Source organism: Nuphar pumila, chromosome 5, assembly GCF_984573655.1.
Source record: "Nuphar pumila chromosome 5, dmNupPumi1.hap1.1, whole genome shotgun sequence".
In the NCBI taxonomy this organism is placed as follows: Eukaryota; Viridiplantae; Streptophyta; class Magnoliopsida; order Nymphaeales; family Nymphaeaceae; genus Nuphar; species Nuphar pumila.
This window is the reverse complement of record NC_143253.1, coordinates 58,451,295-58,460,952: the sequence shown is the minus strand read 5'-3', so window position 1 is coordinate 58,460,952 and position 9,658 is coordinate 58,451,295. Positions and strand designations below refer to the sequence as shown.

At 39.2% G+C, this 9,658-nt stretch overlaps 1 pseudogene; it reads left to right on the top strand.

The window, feature by feature from the left end:
* The first annotated feature begins 479 nt into the window (after positions 1-479).
* LOC149837658 (UDP-glycosyltransferase 83A1 pseudogene) lies at positions 480-5,032 on the top strand (annotated as a pseudogene).
* The last annotated feature ends 4,626 nt before the right edge of the window (positions 5,033-9,658 follow it).

Sequence of the window (9,658 nt, the reverse complement as noted above, 5' to 3'; positions counted from 1 at the left end):
GGGAATACGAGCCCCATGTGCTTGTATACGTGGTGCTCATTCAAAGCCCCGAACATAGACGTGGGATTCGAATCATCGGGGGCGAACATACACCACCCTCTCTCCGTATAGCATTTCTCTATTTGAAAAAAAGCTTGTAACCTGACAACTGTTCAATAAATAGAGCGTTGACAAAACATATTAAAATGCCGATTGGGCTTACTATGCACTACAATAGTACCAACCATCAACTAAATATGTTGTATCTCACTTGATGGGAGTTGTGCCTAGGCCGCACTCCAATGCTTCGCAAGTGAGATGTGCAGTGGGAATGGAATATAATTAAACCTTGGATGGTGGTTATATACAATATAGCCTGATCTGCACTCAACAACAGGCGTGTGTATATATATATATATATATATATATAGTGTCAGACTATTATCACAACAAAAATAGCTAATAGCATACCCTGGGATTCAGTTTTCAGACGATCCACCATGAGTATCCCACATGCTCTGGTCATCCCCTTCCCTTCTCAAGGCCATATCATGCCCTTCATGGAGCTCTCTTATGGCCTAGCTGATCGCGGCTTCATTGTTACGTTCGTCAACACCGAGTACGTCCATGAATGCCTAATGGCAGCACAACCTGAGAACCTCTGTGGGAACTACAATGGAAAAATACGGTTGGCAGCCATCCCTGATGGCTGGCCTAGTGGGGACGACCGGAATTTGATCGGCACATTTTGCAATGTTATCCTGAAAGAGATGCCAGGGCACCTGGAGCAGCTCATACTCAACATCAACAAGAAACATCACAAGATCACGTGTGTGATTGCTGATGTCGGTATTCCATGGGCTCTCAATGTGGCCAAGAAGCTGAACATCCGCAGGGTAGCTCTCTGGACGGCATCAGCTGTTTGCTGGTTGACCATCTTCAGCATCCCCATGCTATTGAAAGGAGGAGTCATAGATTCAAATGGTAAGTCAACTTAACACAACAGTAGCAGATCCTCATGCTGGGCAAGAATTAAAGTTTAAAGAACACTGATGTGTGACATCCACTCATTGGGCTGGATCTGTTCTTGTGATCAGCTCCTCAAATTTTTGTTTAACCTTGATGGTTTTTGAGCCAATTGGTGGTCACACTATATATGCCTACTATTCCTTTTTTTTGTCTGATGAAGTAAAACCATCACCCAGAATTGGGTCACTTAATGAGCTTGCCTCCTGCATGGTAAAACTCCGAGTTGAGGACACGACCACCCAGCCTTAAATTGCCCAACCACTATAAAGCATTGGCAGCCCCCATGCACCAGCTGAATCGATCCTGGACCTTCAGCTGAACACATGACCCCGCTTACCACATATTCCATGTGTTTCCACATTATCTGTTCTCTCTATTATTCTTTCCTAGAGAGGGCTTTTAGATAAGATCAAGTGTCCAGTTAGCCTTACATATTGATGTGTTTCAAGTGGGCTCGGAGTGAAACTGGGTTCGAACCTGGGTTAGGTTGGGTAGGTTAATAACAGTTTCAAGTTAAAAAAACAGGTTATATAATATTTTGATAGACTTTAGAAAAAATGTGATTTCTCTTAATTGGTTGAACATAAATAGATAAAATGTGGATGATAGTTTAAGGACGTGAGAAAAGACACTGCAAAAAATTATAGGGTCAGACTCTACACGGTTGAAAATTTATGAGCTTGTGATCAGGCCACATGAAATCTGACCCGAACTGGGTTTCAGGTTTGACCAAGTTCCGTGCATAAGTTAAGAAAGAGTCTAAGGCTAAAATTTAGTCAGTTGGCCGACACCTAGGAGCACCTACACTTAAAATTTAAAAACTAAGTAGGGTTAGGAAGAAATAGTCTTCGAAAGTCATGTCAAAATTCTGTAGTTACAACATAATTCAATTTCGAACATAGTTCGGGTTGTACGGTTTGGTAAGGCAAGGCAAGGCAAGTGGGTCAGCTCGACTTGCTAGGTTGGGCTGAGGCTTAGTAGGGGTCTGCTATAGTGTTGGAAAGGTCTAGTGTGCATGGTTGATGTTGGGGATGGCTTGAAACACCGAGGGTGCCAATGATTTGATGTTGTCCATGAACATAAGGTACAGACTACCTTGTACTTGTGGAGATTCTTACTCATGCAAGGTCTGAACCACCTTAACGCACAGGAAGAGCACTGAGATAGGGTGAACGAGTCTAAAAGATGGGACTTGCAAAGGGTAGAGAGAGAGGCACGAGCTAAGCGGAGCTCGTTAGAGAAAAAGGCCTAAGGGCCAAGGGTTAAGTGAGAGAGATTAAGAGAGACGTTTCTTGAGGGAGTCAACTTCTACAAAAAGATTGTGAGAGGCAAACAACTATTTCATTTCTTGCTTAGACATCAAAGGAAAATACAAGAGTATTTATATAGGCCTCTAAGAGGCATTTACACCGCTTCATAATCTCAAGAAACATAAAAAAGATGAATCTAAAAAGAGTAAACACCTGAGAGCTAATTTTTCCAAAAAAGAGAAGCCTAAGCTAATTCAAGTAAAAGCCTAAAACTAGATGAACCAAAGATAGGCTAATTCTAAACTGGATAAAACCACTTTCTAACTTATGTAATACCTAAGGGCCTTCTTAACCACCATCACACAGTCATCTAAGCCACATTCAAGAAGGTTGAGAGCCCTAAAGGAGAGTCACAAATTTTGGATTGAGCCTGAGCGACTGAATCTTGGCTTGGGGGATCTGATCCACTTGGGTCAGCTTCATGAAATTGATTCTAATTGGGCAGCTTTGGATCTTGGAGCGGCTTGGTTGAGCTTTTTGGATAAGAGTCTGAATCTTGAGGAATTTAGATAAGGTTCCAAGATGAGAACGTATCACATATATAGTGAGTACTGTTTTTATTTTTTTTGTGAGGCCGAAGGAAAACCACCCCTTGCACCCACGGAGTTGAGATCCAGGTACCGTTTAAGTGCATCCTTTATGTGACAGCCAATCAATGACTGTATTCATTGGGCCCCAGAACAACAGACTGCAGACCCCACTAAAAATGCAGTCATGTGATTAGCTGTGTCATGTAAGGGATTAACTTAAGTCATATCCCTTTCTCAAGTCTCACTGACCAAGCCCACAAGGGCACGGCTCATCTGGTAGGGGTGACTTGTGAATGTCACCAAGTTGATGGGATGTAAACCCAAGGGTGACATCCCTTGCCACAAGGTCGAAGCTGGGTGTACTCCGGTGGGCAAGGAAGACCTTAAGAGTTTTACCAACAGGAGGCCAGCCAAGGTGCGGTCCGTGATGAAGGGTTTTTCCCTTTGATTAAAATAAAAAAAAAAGTCATACTAACCACACAAGGGCAAGCCTTTGGTGCGTAAAACCCTTGATGTCCCCTGGGCATGCCTAGACCCAGCTTTGACCCCACGGTTACGGATGCTTTCAGTGGGGTTCAAACCATAAGTGTCACATGTTAGGTGTCAAATCGCAGTCACCATATTATCCACCAAGGCGGAACTCTCATGGTCTTATGGTGGGCATTGTTGAATCCGAACATAATTTCAAGCCAATTCAAATCAAAACATGAGGTCCCCTCTAGTGGGACAAATATTGGTGATATTTTGAAAAAAAAAAATTGCCAACATTTTATTTCACCGTTTTAAATGATAAAATATCCAATATTTTCAAAGTACCCCAATTTTTATAGAAGGTAAATATCATAGATTTTATCATGATATTTACATTTTTTACCAGCTATTTTTCTTGAAAAAGGGACGCTTTTATTTTTTTATAATTTTCACTTTTATTTCATCTTGTAAGCATATTTTTATTTTTTTAGTTAATTTATTTTACCATTATTTCCCCCCACCCCCCCCCCCCCCCCCCAAAAAAAAAAAAAAAAAAAAACTAGAAATATGATAAGTTTCAATTTCTCATAGGGACTTTGCTGAGGTTTTGAGCGTTTGTCACTACGAGGTCTGCTAACTGGAGTGTCAAGTCATGAATCATCTTAATAAACATTAAAAAAAACATCGACTTTAATTTGTATATGCTACGGTAACTAGGAAATGCAATTGATCAAAATTATTTGTGGGTGGTGGGAATTTGACCTACACTTAAAAACCTCCTCAAAAGCTTTTTCCATTTTTAACATAAATTTGACCGTGACAGGTTTTCTAAGAGATGACAAACCGATCCGGTTCTCCAATAAAATGCAGGCCATGGACCCTGCAGCTTCCTTTCCTTGGCTGCATATTGGAGATGTAGATCAACAAGAGAAGTTTTTCCATTATATGTCGATGTGTCTCGAAACAGTCAAGGGGGATCGCATCCTATGCAACTCCTTTCCCGAGCTCGAGTCCCCGGCTCTCGAACTCTTGGAGAACACCATCCCAATTGGCCCCCTGCTCTCAGGCAACCAACTCGGGCACCAGCGATCTTCATTATGGACAGAGGACTGGAGTTGTCTCGACTGGCTCGATCGGCAACCGGCTCGCACGGTCATATATGTCTCATTTGGTAGTGTCGCCCTCTTGAACCAGCACCAAATTCATGAGCTAGCACATGGGCTCGAGCTCACCGGCAAGCCGTTCCTATGGGTTTCCAGGCCGGGCCTCATGGACCGATCAGTGGCAGCATACCCGGTCGGGTTCACGGATCGTGTGGCCGATAGCGGGCGGATTGTCGAGTGGGCCCCACAACAAGAAGTGCTCTCTCATCCTTCTGTAGCTTGCTTCTTGACTCACTGCGGTTGGAACTCAACGATGGAAGGCTTGAGCAATGGTGTCCCCTTGTTATGTTGGCCTTACTTTTCTGACCAACATTTAAATCAGAGTTACATAGTAGGGGTGTGGAATGTGGGATTGCAGTTGTCAAGATTCGAGGATGGAACAATTGGAAGAGAAGAAATCAAGAATAAGCTGGAGCAACTGTTAAATGATGAAGGAATAAGGAAGAGGGTCATGGAGTTGAAGGATAAGGCAAGGAAGAATGTGATGGACGGTGGTGAATCTTCAAAGAATTTAGATGATCTCCTTAATCACATCAAGAGTGAGCCATAGGAATGCGCTTATAAGTGGACCATATTTGAGGTGGACCATGGCAATAAAAGACTAGCACCGATTCTTGCCACAGTTGGTTGGATGCTGAAACATTTAAAAGCATTTCAGTCATATTTGTTTCTTTTTATGTCATTTTTAGATGCAAAGCCAAGCAGCAGGCTTGCTGTTTCTGTATTAAATTTTTCTGTTTTTTTTTTTTTCTTTTTGAAAGCAATAAAAGCTTCCTCTTTATTCAGTCAATGCAGTGATACTAATTAAAGGAAGTGACAAGCAGTCACCCGCGGTGAAACACAGAAAGATCGCAGAGAAACAAACAGAGAAAAGCAAAACCCAGAACAGAGTATAACCAGTGTCTAAAACAGAGCTAATTTGAGTTTTGTTGCCCACCAAGGCTTATAAAAAACACATGGGAAGACGTATTCTGTTCCCTACCAACACGCTAACTTTGTTGCAACAGATTAATAAGTATTGTGACCATATCTACGCCTGTCCAAAGCTCCATCTTGCTGTTCACTACTTAGGATCTAGAACTGACACATGATCCAGCAAAAACATGTAAAGCCTCCCCTGATAAATTTGGGTTTGCACACGCAAATTCATAAAAGGGAAGACATAGTTTAACGTGGTTCGGCTCGAGCCTGACTACATCCACGAATAACTCTCAACGATTTTTCCACAGAGGAGAGATTTATTTATTACCTCTGTTGGTTGGATACAATAGGAATGAGAAAACTCAAGGTTTCCCTATTGCAATACATCTTAACTGGTTTCCCAGTTTTACAGGAACTTCTTTCAATCACTGCTCTTTCTTGATTTGTAAGCATTAAGACGCTTGCAATGAGAGCCCTTGTGAAAACCAATCTTGAACTCTCTTGGATTCTCTAGAACCGTCCAGCCCCTAGGAGGAGTCCTCGACTTTCTTGGATTCTCTAGAACCGTCCAGCCCTTGGCAGGAGACCTTAGCCACCTTAAAGTTTCTCTTTCAGCACGCCCCCCCCCCCACCCACCCCCAAGCTCATCTGTCTGGAGGTGAGATTAAGCTTTGGTTCTTATGGCTTCAAAACGTCGAGTAGGCAGAGGTTTAGTTAGAATGTCTACAAGTTGTTCTTCTGACGCAATGAATCTGACATCAAGCTTCATTTTCTTGACTTTCCAGTACAAAGTGAAAATCTATTTCAATGTGCTTCATTCGAACATGAAAAACATGGTTAGCAGCCAGATAAGTAACCCCAAAATTATTGCACCATATAATTGGTGGTTCTTGCTGCCCAACGTGCAATTCTTGCAACAGATATCTCACCCAAATTAATTCAAAGACCGCACTAGCCAGAGCTTTATATTCTACTTCTGTACTTGATTTAGCAACTGTTTGTTGTTTTGACGAATTTCAAAAAATATAGATTTGATCCAGGAACACAAGATAATCACCAGTTAAACATCTATCACCTAAGCCTAGTCATCATCTTCAAATCCTGAGAGTTGACTAGACTTACTCTTTTGAATATGAAGCTCATACATCACTATTCTTTAAGATACGGAATGATTTTTTGACATGATTTCGTGAAAGTCATATATTGTAAAGCACCAACAACAATTCGATAATGAGCAACATTCCCAAATAATTTTCCTTCATATTTTGATAATGTTACCTTTACTGTTGCAGGTTTGGCCTTAAGCATATGGTTTCACTTCATCACATTTAAAATATACTTGCTCTAGGATAAGACTAAATCAACCTACATGAGGGAGAACTTCTATGCCCAGAAAATACCACAAAAAACCAAAGTCCTTGATGAAAAATTCTTGCCAAAACTTATTTATACCCTTCCGAATATGAATTTTCTGTCATAATGATATCATCCACAAGTAAAATTCTGTTCTTAAACCTTTTAATAAAAAGAGACATATTGACCTTTGATTCAACAAATTTCAGACAATTGAGATAGTTATGCAATCATTCAAACCAAGCTATGGGAGCTTGCTTTTGAAAGTGCAGTAGGATCAAGGCAACGAGCACTAGAGGGGGGGGGGGTGAATAGTGCTTTTAAAAATTGTCTGCGAAATTTTGACTGATTTTGCAATTCACAAAGCAAACACACAAAGAACACAATAATTTATCCTGGTTCGGTCTTTCCCGACCTACATCCAGTCCCCAAGCAAAACCCGCTTGAGATTTCCACTATCAACCTTGTGTAACTAAAAGATTATACAGACCAAATCTGGTCCCACTTCCAGTAACACACCTACTGAAAGCAAAGAACTCCTTTAAACCAAGGAGTCCTTCCTTTTACAGAAAAATGAAATAAGTAACAACTTAAAAACAACCTATGAGCCCTTCTTATGAATGCAAATGAGATGCAATTGGCTTTTGAGGTTGTTGAAATACTCTATTCACGAATTTACTATCTCTCAAAAGAATTTGAATGAAAAACTGAAGTGAAAAATATCACGTGAGTGAGAAAATGAATATGAGTGAAAAGCAAAAAGTAATTGATTCAAATTGATTGAATTGCAGTGCTTTTGAGTGTAAAATGCACTCATATTTATAGTTGAAAGTTTTCATACATTGAGGGTATGAAAGGGTGTCAAAACAGTCCATTTTGAATGATCAAAACGTTTGAAAAATGAAAAGACACGCCTTTTTAAAGTTTCAAAAAAAATGACAAAATTAGTCGACTGGAACAGTAGTTAGTCGACTAATAATTAGTTATTAGTAGACTGACAGTTATTGTCGGTCGACTGATCTGTTAATCGAGCCGTTTGAAAAACTGAAGTTTTGAAACTTAGTCGACTAGAGAAAAGTTAGTCGACTGATAATATCATCAGTAGACTGAAAAACCTTTCAGTCGACTGCTGCTAAAATTTTCTGAAAAAAAAACACAAGTTCTGTCCGGTCGACTGATAAAAGCATTAGTCGACTGCTGCTAAATTTCCAGAAAACACATGTTTTGTCCAGTCGACTGATAAAGTCAATAGTCGACTGCTGCTAAAATTTCCAGAAAACATATGTTTTGTCCAATCGACTGATAAAGTCAATAGTCGACTGCTGCTAAAATTTCCAGAAAACACATGTTCTGTCCAGTCGACTGATAAATTCATTAGTCGACTGCTGCTAAAATTTCCAGAAAACAGACATTCTGTTGGGTCGACTAATAAAACCTTCGGTCGACTAATTTGATAAAAAGATATTTTAGAAAATATGGCGCGAAAGGATTAGTCGGCTGGTGAGTCTATTGGTCGACTAATAAACACGAAAATTTAAGAAAAGAGTTTTCTAAAAAGATTTTCATGAAGGTTTCTTTTAGAAAAGTTTTTCTAATGACTTGTTAGGTGAAATGCAACCGAAATATGCACTCTAAGTAAGGCTCTTACAAGAATCTAAGACTTTTAATGAATTTAACATTTGCACACTAGTCTTCAAAGATTCTTCATCGAATTCTTCAATTCTTGTCATCTTTCTTCATTGCCTTAGCTGAAATGCAGTTGATTCACTTGTTCATCATCAAAACCTTGTACTTGAAGTATCATGTACGGCTTCATTGTCGTAACAATCTCTCCCTTTTTTATAATGACAAACTTAATCAAAGATGAAGCATTTAGATGCATAGATGAAGATTTTACTCCTCCTATCAATATGCTACACAACATTAAAAGTTAGTACATTCAAAGGACATATATCACATATTGATGGTTTGCATTTCCATCATTATTTCACGCATTTTTATAACTTTTTCATAAATGTAAATTTCAATGCTTTCATGTAATTTTCATGTCATAATGCAATATGCAATTTCTATCTTTTTCTTTTAATTTCTCATTTCTTCAAGGTCTATCTTTTTCTCCTGAAATTTTCATGCATTTGTCTACCAAATTCTATCTTTTTCTCCCCCTTTGTCATAATAAAAAAGAGTAAGGGCAGAAATAGCATAAGCAAAATGTAAATTCAAGTTCAAAATATTACAACCCATAAAGTATCAAAGTTCAGTAAAGACAGAAAACAAAGATCAGAAAAGTGAGTTGAGCAAATCCTTGATTGCAGTAATATCTTTCTGAATCGAAGAAAGTTGTTGAGTCACATCTTCACGAAAAGTGTGTTGATGCAGCTCCAAAGCTTCCAGTCGCTGCAAAACTTCATCATTATCTTGACTAGTAGAAAATTTCTTTCGTTTTGCTTGAGATGAAGGTGTCACAGAAGATGGTGAGGGTTCAAAAATTGATGGTTTAGTAGGATCAGATGGTTCAGTTTGATCAAAGTTTAAAAGAGGCAGATATTTAATTTTCATTCGTTTAAAAAAAGTTTGATCAAAGAACTCCTTTTGCTCAATATATTTTTCATTAGTTAAGGGAACTTTGAAATGTCTGAAAATACGAGTAAGAAGACATCCATAAGGAAGAAATGGTTTTTGTTTCCACAAATTAGTAAAATACAAGTTGGCCCAATTTACAGAAATATTTCCAAATAAGACATAAAGAGTCGTAGAAAGATCTGTGGAATAATAATCAAAAGAATCAGTTTTAGGTAGAACATTGTGGGCAAGGATTTGTCCAGCAATGCATGCACGAGTTTGAAGATTAGTATTTTTGAGAGGACAATGAGGTACACCGGGAAGAAGAATTTGTTCAAAA